This window comes from Eptesicus fuscus, chromosome 5, assembly GCF_027574615.1.
Source record: "Eptesicus fuscus isolate TK198812 chromosome 5, DD_ASM_mEF_20220401, whole genome shotgun sequence".
Lineage (NCBI taxonomy): Eukaryota > Metazoa > Chordata > Mammalia > Chiroptera > Vespertilionidae > Eptesicus > Eptesicus fuscus.
In genome coordinates, this window is record NC_072477.1 from 39,546,393 (window position 1) to 39,555,101 (window position 8,709).

Consider the following 8,709-nt stretch of genomic DNA (forward strand, 5'->3'; position numbering starts at 1 on the left):
TGAGGCATAAGTGCAGACACATAAAAAGTGCTCAGTACAATGCAACTGCCAGGGTTCTCACGTGGTTTTAGCAAGGCTATTTTAGTAGCTGATATTTAACTGCAGTTCTTAGCATGGATTTGAAAACCAAAAGGTAGGAGACTCCATTTAGAGCTTCCTCACTCTGGTTGGTGACGAGGGAAAAAACATGTCTTCCCTTCCCGCCTTTGACTTGGCTGCATCAGAGAGGCAAGGGTGTTGTGATGAGTGTGATTTACTTCTTTACTTATCACTTCATACCCTAGGAGAGGAACTAGCTTTGTGTGTGGAATTTGAGTGGGATGACTGGGGTCATCGTACATGAGCAAGTAGATACTGCCTTGGCTCGAAGAAGCTGATTTTTAGGCTCAGTGCCTGTTATGATGGACAGACTCAGGGGAGAGCAAGACCCTGGAGCTTTGGATGTGAAAGCCTTAAGCGTAGTCAGGGAGGCTGCCTTCCCAGAAAGCCTGCCCAGTGATTCTGGCCATGGGGTGGAGACAAAGAGTCCAAGCTCTGGAATGAGTTCTGAACTCTACCACTAGCTGTGTGACCCTGGGTTAGTTTACACAATCCCCGAGTTCCTTCCCTCACAAGTAGGGTACAGTAAAACTAATTCGGGCGAGGGGGTGTCTGTGAAAGCCGAAAGTCCATTATATGATAAAGTAGGTTTTCCAAATGTATATGTTAAAAAGTTGACAAATTAGTTTACCTGCTTTTACTTATGTAGACATGTTTGTATAATTAAAACTAAGTATGTATGAAAAGTTTAATTTCACAGAAAAGCTTCCTATGTGTATTACTGTCATTTTAAATTTATACTGAATAGGTCTAGTAAATGCATGCACTCACCAGTCACTGCAAATAAACACATACCCACAGCTTAGCGCATGTGGGAACATAGGCCAGCAGGCGTTAAAACTGCTGCAGAACCAATTACCCTATGCCATGCGGTGTGATCACATGCTGATCATTCACTGAATGTTGTTTATAAGCAGTGACTCTTAGATTTAAATATGTAGACTATAGCTGTAGATATGCAATATGTATTTATGTCGGTGAAATTACTACAGTGTTTTTCCCACCATATGGCCTATTTGCTAAAATTTGTTAAAAATAACAGTGAATTAATAACAAAGAATCTGTTAATTTAGTTATTAGCAAATCTTGGTTAAAAGCATTTTAAAATTAATAGGGTGTTAATTTTCACATATGACATATAGACTGGAAATTGTTTTTCATTAAACCTAAAGTCTGTCCAATCAAGATCCACAAAATCAAGGGTTTACAGCATGAAATTTATGCTGACCTCATGGTGTTGTTGTGAAGTTCAGAAAGCATAAAGCATTTAGCAAAAAGTAATAGTAATAATAAGAGTGAATGTTTATAGGTCCTTATACTAGTATATGCTGGGCACTCTCTAATCCATTCACATCTATTCACTCAATTAATAGAAAGCCTTCCACATGGTTAGTTCCCTGTCATCCCCACCTCTCGCCACCCCCTCCAGCCCTTAATGGATAATGATGGGTTTAGCAGAGCCCCACTTGAGTTGATAAAGCCAAAGAAGAAGAAGGTCTTATAACCAAAGACACAAGAATCTAATGAAATCCGAGGCTCCCTCTCCAGACAGACACACACACACACACACACACACACACACACACACACACTCACTTTACACCAATTACAGGGTGTGCAGAGTTTCCTGAAATCCCACTATGGTGCCCAGAGGAGGCCCAGTGACTCTAGCTTAAAATTCCTCCTCTAAGGCCCTGGCCAGTGTGGCTCAGTTGGCTGGAGCGTCATCCCATACACCAAAAGATCTCAGGTTCTATTCCTGGTCAGGGCACATACTTAGGCTGTGGGTTTGGCCCCCATTTGGGGCACTTATGGGAGGCAGCTGATCACTGTTTCTCTCTCACATTGATGTTCCTCTCTCATATCAATATCTCTCTCTTCCTCCCTTCCTCTCTCTAAAAAATCATTAAACATATCCTTGGGTGAGGATTAAAAAAAGAAAAAAAAATCGTCCTTTAAAGACATTGTAAGTGGTGCTCTGTGAAGTGTACCCACTCCAGTTCTTTGCAGCCTTATTTTTCTGTTACAGCTGCCTCCACCTCCATATCCCTTCCAGGAGCAATGCACAGGGACAGAGGAGCCCAGGACTATAAATAATCTTTTCAAAATCACTCCAAAGTGTGACTGAAGGGACAGTTATGGACCTGACATGCTATATATATGGTATGCTCCCAAGTTCATGGCTTTGAACGGGTACAATTCAGGAAACCACATGTTTCCTCCTGGCCAACGTAGCTGGCCTTTGCCATGGGTTTCCGGCTGCTTTCCTGCCTACTTCGCTCTTGTTTACCCTGTCCTGTTCTCAGGCTTAAGTTTAAAGTCTCCTGTCCTCCTAAGAAATCTCATTTTACAACTTCACTGTTCAGCCAAGAAATATATCATTGTTCATGCATCAAGTATGGTTTGAGCTCTTACTTTGTGCCAGGCATGGGGTAAGGAGCTTGGGCACTGTGGAGTATATAGCAAATAAGGGAAGGCAAATGACATGTCATGTGACTTTTACATGGTTATAAATTTTATATTAGCTTTCAGAATAACAAGACTGATTTTTTTTTTTTCTAAGAAGGAAGCTTTTTTTAAAAATTGGCATGCAAAATTGTGGATGAATACTTTCCCCTTTCTTCTATTTACATTTTATTTTTAAAATTTTAAAAAATTACAGTTGACATTCAATATTATATTAGTTTCAGTATACATAATAAAACCTTTATATAACTTACGAGGTGATTCCCCCTGGTAAGTCTACTACCCATCTTGACTATATTCCCTATACTGTAGTTTACATCCCCATAACTTCCAACTTATATTTCCTAATCCCTTTACCTTTTCCTCCAATCTCCTCCCATCTGGCAACCATCGGTTCTTTGTACCTATGAGTTTGTTTCTGTTTTGTTGGTTTGTTTATCTTTTAGATTCCACATATAAGTGAAATCATATGGTATTTGTCTTCCTCTGTCTGACTTATCTCATTTTGCATAATATCCTCTAGGTCTATCTATGTTGTTGCAAAACTTCATTTTTTTCTTTATGGCTGAGGATTATTTCATTGTATATATTTACCACATCTTCTTTATCCATTTGTATATTGATGGACACTTAGGTTGCTTCCTTATTTTGGCTATTTTAAATAATGCTGCAATGAACATAGGGGTGCATATATCTTTTTGATTAGTGTTTTGGTTTTCTTTGGACAAATACCCACAAGTGGATTTGCTGGGTCATATGGTTAAGAGGGAAACTTTGATTTTTAAATATATATATTTTAATTTATTTCCATCACCATTTATCCCTCCTATACTCTTATCCACCTCCCACCACATTTTTTAAAATTCTCACTTGAGAATTATATATATATATACTAGAGGCCCGGTGCATGAAATTCATGCATGGGGAGGGGGGGTGTCCCTCAGCCCAGCCTCCACCCTCTCCAATCCGGGACTGCTGGATCCCAGCTGCTCACCTGCCTGCCTTCCTGATTGCCCCTAACCACTTTTGCCTGCCAACCTGATCACCCCCTAACCACTGCCCTGCCAGCCTGATTGATGTTTAACTGCTCCCCTGCCAGCCTGTTTGCCCCAACTTCCCTCCTCTGCCGACCTGGTCACCCCTAACTGCCCTCCCCTACAGGCTTGATTGCCCCCAACTGCCCTCCCTTACAGGCCTGGTCCCTCCCAAATGCCCTCCCCTGCTGGCCATCTTATGGTGGCCATCTTATGTCCACATAGGGGCAGGATCTTTGACCACATGGGGGCAGCTATCTTGATCTTGTGTGTTGGAGTGACGGTCAATTTGCATATTACTCTTTTATTAGATAGGATAGAGGCCTGGTGCATGGGTGGGGGCCAGCTGGTTTTCCCTGAAGGGTGTCCCAGATCAGGGTGGGGGTTCCCTTGGGGCATGGGGCGGCCTGGGTGAAGGGCCTGTGGTGGTTTGAAGGCCAGCCATGCCCCCTGGCGACCCAAGCGGAGGACCTGGTATCTGGGATATATTTATCTTCTTCAATTGAAACTTTGTAGCCTGGAGCAAAGCCAAGCCTTCTGCTCACTCCCTGGCTGCCGCCATTTCTGTTTGGATTTGTTTACCTTCTATAATTGAAACTTTGTAGCCTTAAGCGGAGGCCTGGGCCGGCCAGGGCAGGTTGAAAGCTTGGCTTCCTCAGTCACCGGGGGCAACCCAAGCCTCCCTCCTGCTCTCTGTGGCGGCAGCCATCTTGGTTGGGGTTAATTTGCATACTCACACTGATTGGCTGGTGGGCGTGGCTGGTGGGTGTAGCGGGGTGATGGTTAATTTGCATATTACTCTTTTATTAGATAGGATAAATTGATTTTAGAGAGAGGGGAAGGAAGAGACAGAGAGAGAGAGAGAGAGAGAGAGAGATCGGTTGCCCCCCAGTTACACATTTAACTGGGGAGCAAACCTGCAATCTTCTGGTGTACGGACAATGCTCCATGCCACTGAGCCATGTGGCCAGGGATAAAAGAGGAAAACTTTTAATGAAAATATGTTGGGTTGAGGTACATGATAAAATTACCTTTGTTATCTGCAGATCTGTACCAGGTTGCTTAATTCAAAGACAAATCTGGAAAAATATATATGGCATAATGTGAACAAATTTGAATATGTAATTAGATTGTGATTTTGTAAATATAAAAACCAGATTCCTGCTTTTTAGGGTCCCCCCACCTTTTGTTCAGTAAGAAATTCCTTTTTGATATCTTTTGCTGTCAAAGTGAGAGATTAAATCCTCCCCAGATTCTGGGGAATGGGCATGTCTTGGCCAACCTCAGGTGACCTTTTGTTTCCAGAGCTTACTCTCAGTTTTATCTTGGCTGTAGTTTAAACTGTAAATATTAGCATGGATTAAAAAAAAATTTATGGGTGACTACCAGGAGTAAGTCAGTGGTGGAGTAATACATTTGTTAACCCAATTATAGGTTGTGACAGTTCTCTGATGAGTGAGATTTTCTAGCAGTTTGTTCCACAGGGGGTTGTCAGCAGATGTGGCTGATTTGTTCCCTGTGAAGCCGACTCTGAGATGGAGATTATAGGACATTTTTTAAAGAGTGTTTTTTTTTTTTTTTGTATTCACACCCAGGAAAGGGAAGGAACAGAAGCAGGATTGAGCAGAGGAAGAAGTCAGGCTGTGATACAGTTTTAATAACAGGCCTTAACTAACCTGAGAGGGGCCCTCACAATTGTTCTGGGTTGGGAGTGAGGGTCTTTACACCCCGGGGGACCAGACCCAGGGGGTGAGGGGCGGGAGAGCGTACTTGGCCTTGGGTGCAGCAACTCTTTTGAAACAAGGCGATACTTGGAGGGGCTGACAGTGAAGGCCTGTGTGCTGTCAGCTGGAGGACTGTGCTCTTCAGTCCTGCATCCACCGCCAAGATGGTGCCAGCGGGCATCTCAGCTGAGGCCCAGAGCAGTGGGTCCTTCAGCTTCACCTGTTCTCACCTCAGGTTAAAGGAGCCTCCCCAAACCTTTCTGGTGGCCCCAGGCAAGTAAGGCCAATGCCTAGGGCACAACTTTCTAATTCTATTGTTTTATTCACACTTTTTATTTTTTCAGGGTTTAGCTTTTTATTGACACAAACACAAAGGCAGCTTCGGTCATGTGGTGGGGCACACAAAAGCAGAAGTGGCACTTCACACCCTTTAGGCCTCATTTAGACAATGAAGAGGCTGAACCCCTCCCCGCCACCTCCCATTGGCAATGGCTGGGCAAGAACCCTTCTTAATTCTGGCTCAGAGAGCAGAGGGAGCTACACCTGTACCCTAGGAAATCCCCACTTTGGTTCCAGGGGCCCAGTTCCTAATCCGCCCATCCCCCCTCTCCCCCCCATCTCCCTCACTCCATCTCCCCACCCATGTAAACAAAGTTTTGGGGTGAGCTTGGAGAAGACAGGGGGCAGGGGGCCTCCCATGACTGCACGGGGATGTGCTTTAATTTTTACTTTGGTCCCAGAACAAGAAATAGACAGCATTGACTCCCAGGGCTCTGGCTGGTAAATGCCATCCTTATCTGCAAGGCTGAGAAAACTTCCCCACCTCTTCCTCCTCAACCACTGAGAGAGAAATGACAGCCCCAGAGAGAGACAGGACATGGCACAGGACCTAGGAGGCTAGGGGCTGCTCCTGCCCCTGACACTGGCACACTCACAGATTTTTGGGGGTGTTGTGGGACTGGGGAGCAGAAGAACCCCAGCTCCACCAGAACAAGGAAGGCACTGGGGAGTACAGGGGTGGAGAAGGAGGTGTGAGACAGGGACAGGGACCCCTCCCCCCCCCATATACACAAGCACAGGTTTTCCATTGCTAAGGCACTGAGAACAAATCCAGAGAACTCAGTGAAGGAGGGGGGGCCTCTGTGTCCCTCCCACAGAGTCGTAACCCAGGGGAGCAGGTGTGATTCCTGCCCTTGTTGTAAGAGGCAACCTGGGTTAAGAGTGGCAGGAAACCTGGAGGTGGAAGAAGCCCAATTGTGCTTAAGAATTTGGGGGACAAGAGGATGAGGCCATACAATGAGGCAAAGGAGTTCAGAGGTGGGCACTGGTCGGCCCAGGTTGAAGGGGCATTAGGGCGAAACAGGGACATGCTGGATTCACACAGATTGGCCCCATATCCTGAGCTGACATCTCATTTCTTTGGGGGAGGTAGTGGGGCAGGGGCAGGAGGGGAGATGAGGCAGAGGCGGAAGCAGGTAGAACAGAACGGGAAGGGATTGGCTAGCCTTGGCCCAAAAGCAGCACAGCAGGCCCAGGGAAAGGGCGGGGGCAGGAAGCAGCCAGTCTCCCTCTGTCCCTCCGGGTCCCCTTGGTGGCACCCAGACATCCAAGTGGTCACTTCCCAACGTCTGCAGAGGGCAGGAAGGAGGGAGGGGGCAGCCCTGGCTAAAGAGAAAACACAGGGCAGGGGAGAGGGCATCACCACAGAGACCTTTGGGGGAGAGAGGACAGAGCGTTATGATAGAGGATGAAATGCGAGGATCTGGTGGCCAACATAACATGGCTTCCCAGCTCCTCTCTTCCCGAGGGTCTCCCAGCCCCCCATCCTAGTTCTCCTTCTCTGGCCCACGCACCAGGAGGACTTTGCCCACGTTCTTCTTCTCCTGCATCTGCCTCATGGCATCCACCCCCTCCTCGAAGGGCCACACAGAGTCCAAGTGAGGTTTGATGTGGCCCTGATTGTACAGAGCCAGGAGGCGGGTCACCACACCCCCGACCAGCTCCACCTCATCATCCACGTAGGCCAGGTGGAAGCCACACACAGCCCGGTGGGCCGGCAGCAGCTGCAGAGCTGCGCTGATTCCACCATGTACGTGCCAGGGCCATCAGGTTCCGCTTGGGGCCTGTCAGCAGGTTGGCCATTCCGTAGGGGATCAGTTTGCCCATGGGTCTGAGGAGGTTGTAGCCCTTAGCAGTATCGGACCCACCCAGAGGGTCCATGACGATGTCCACGCCTTGTGGGGAGATCTTCTTGATCTCATCCACGTAGTCAGTCGAGTGGTAGTCGATGGGATGTGTGACCCCGTTCTCCTTCGGTATCTCATGCTTGCTGGCTGAGGCCGTTCCGAACACTGTCACATTCTCTACTGTTCGGCACAGCTGCCAGGCGGCTGTCCCCACACCCCCTGCAGCCATGGGTACCAAGACGCTGTGGCCAGGCCGTAGGTTGCCAAAGTCAAAGAGGACCATGTATGCCGTGATGTAATTAACCAGCAAGGCAGCGGCTTCCTCAAAGGTCAGGGACTCAGGCATCAGAAAGGTCTGGGCTGAGGGCACAGTCACCTCCTCCTGCCACATGCCCGAGGGGATCAACACATCACCCGATCCCCTACTTTGCGGTCCTTGACTCCCTCGCCCACTGCTACCACGACTCCTGCACCCTCCATGCCTGCAGGGCCATAACGTCGGTGAAGTTCAGCCCACAGGCTTGGATGCCCAGTGTCAGCTGGCTGGGTGGGGGCCGGGGAAGCGGCCAGCCTGCTCTGCAACTTCACCTTGTCGTAGCCGCTGAAGCCTGCGCTGGAGCGGGGGGGGGGGGGGGGGGCTGCAAAGAGACGTCTTCTGTCTTCTACGGGCCCTGCTCGGCCCGCCGCCACCACGGTGGCCACCTCGGCTACCTCTCTCTCCGCGGACATGGCTGGGACTCTGTTTTATTCACACATTTTTTGATGTAGCGTTTCTCAGCATAGTCTTGGATTTTTATTTCACCTCTCTGTTCACTCAATGATTTTCTTCAGATTCTTCCCAGACGTTCATCCTCATCCCCAAACCTAAGTGGCCCATTCTCTTGGTGCCCTCAAATGAACTATTATTATTACTATTAATTATATTGGAGAGAGAGGCGGAGACATTATCTGGTTCAAATGTTTATGGGATTCCCTTGAAATTAAATACAGATAAATGTCTTCCTACTAGAGAGGAATCTGGGCTGAATGAAGGTAATCCACAGGCATGCCCCTTTAACTAGTGGATCAAGCGTAGACAGTGTTACCCACATTGGCATACATGGTGTAGGAAGGCTGGGAAGGACTTTGATGTAGTGTCTACAGAGTGAATTAAACTCACAGGAGGGTTGTTGGTCTGAGCAGTGAGACACTGTGATTTCT

At 47.5% G+C, this 8,709-nt stretch overlaps 1 pseudogene; it reads right to left on the minus strand.

Annotated features, from left to right (window-relative positions):
- Positions 1 to 7,057: 7,057 nt before the first annotated feature.
- On the minus strand, positions 7,058 to 8,238 carry LOC103283941 (synaptic vesicle membrane protein VAT-1 homolog; annotated as a pseudogene).
- Between the last annotated feature and the right edge of the window lie 471 nt (positions 8,239 to 8,709).